Raw genomic sequence first — 1,814 nt, forward strand, 5'->3', positions numbered from 1 at the left:
CTCCTCTCTCTTATTTGAGTCTTTTCTCTTTTTTCCTTGATAAGTCTGGCTAGGGGTTTATCAATTTTGTTGATTTTTTTTTTCAGAGAACCAGTTCCTGGATTCATTGATCTGTTCTATTATTTTTTTAGTTTCTATATCACTTATTTCTACTCTAATCTTTATTATTTTCATCCACCTTCTGGCATTAGACTTTGATTGTTATTCTTTTCTAGCTCCTTTAGGTGTGGGGTTAGGTTTTTTGGATTTTTCTTGCTTCTCTTAAGACTTATTTATTTATTTTAGAGGGAGAGAGAGAGAGAGAGAGCAAACACAGGGGGTAGGCAAAGGAAGAGGGAGAGGGAATCTTTTTTTTTTTTTAAACAAATTGTTTTGTTTTTTTTTTTTTTCAAGATTTTATTTATTTATTTGACAGAGAGAGATCACAAGCAGGCAGAGAGGCAGGCAGAGAGAGAGGAGGAAGCAGGCTCCCTGCTGAGCAGAGAGCCCAATGTGGGGCTCGATCCCAGGACCCTGAGATCATGACCTGAGCTGAAGGCAGCAGCTTAACCCACTGAGCCACCCAGGTGCCCTGGGAGAGGGAGTCTTAAGCAGACTCCATGCTGAGCACAGAGCCAACTCAGGGCTCAATCTTGCAACCCTGAGATAACAACCTGAAACAAACCAAGAGATGACAACCTGCAACAAACCAAGAGTCAGATACTTAACTAACTGAGACACCCTTGAGATTTTTCTTGCTTCTTGAGGTAGGCTTGTATTGCTATAAACTTCCCTCTTAGGACTGCTTTTGTTGCATCCTGAAGGTTTTGGATCATCATGTTTTTATTTTCATTTTATCCATGTACTTTTTAATTTCTTCTTTTATTTCCTGTTGGACCCATTTATTGTTTAGTAAGGTGTTATTTAACCTCCATATATTTGTGGTCTTTCCAGGTTTTATCTTGTGGTTTACTTCTAGTTTCATAATGTTGTGGTCAGAAAAGATACGTGGTATGGCTCTGATCTTCTTGAATTAGTTGAGGCTTATTTTGTGGGCTAATAAGTGATCTATTCTGGAGAATGTTCCATGTGCACTTGAAAAAAATGTGTCCTCTGCTGTTTTAGGATAGAATGTTCTGAATGTATCTGTAAAACCCATCTGTTCCAGTGTGTCATTCAAAGCCATTATTTCCTTGTTGATTTTCTGTTTAGATGATCTGTCCATTGATGTAAGTGAGGTGTAAAAGTCCCCTACTAGTCCCCCTAATAATTGTATTATTATTGATTAGTTCCTTTTTGTTATTAACTGTTTCATGTATTTGAATGCTATGTTGGGTGCATAAATATTTACAATTGGTGGGTGCCTGGGTGGCTGAGTTGGTTAAGCCTCTGCCTTCGGCTCAGGTCATGATCTCAGGGTCCTGGGATCGAGCCCCACATCTGGCTCTCTGCTCAGCAGGGAGCCTGCTTCCCCTTCTCTCTCTGCCTGCCTCTCTGCCTACTTGTGCTCTCTTTCTGTGTCAAATAAGTAAATAAATAAATCTTTAAAAAATATTTACAATTGTTATATCTTCTTGTTTGGTTATCCCCTTTATTATTATATAGCATCCTTTGTTTCTTATTACAGTCATTATTTTAAATTCTACTTTGTCTGATATAACTACTGTTACTCTGGCTTTCTTTTGACATCAACTTATTTGCTAAAAGTTTCTCTGTCTCCTTACTTTCAATCTGTGGGTGTATTTAGGTCTGAAGTGAGTCTTTTGTAGGCAGCATATAGATGGGTATTGTTTTTTAATCCATTCTGTCACTGTATGTCTTTTTATTGGAGCATT

This window comes from Enhydra lutris, unplaced genomic scaffold (genome assembly GCF_002288905.1).
Source record: "Enhydra lutris kenyoni isolate GAN:26980312 unplaced genomic scaffold, ASM228890v2 scaffoldscaffold65, whole genome shotgun sequence".
In the NCBI taxonomy this organism is placed as follows: Eukaryota; Metazoa; Chordata; class Mammalia; order Carnivora; family Mustelidae; genus Enhydra; species Enhydra lutris.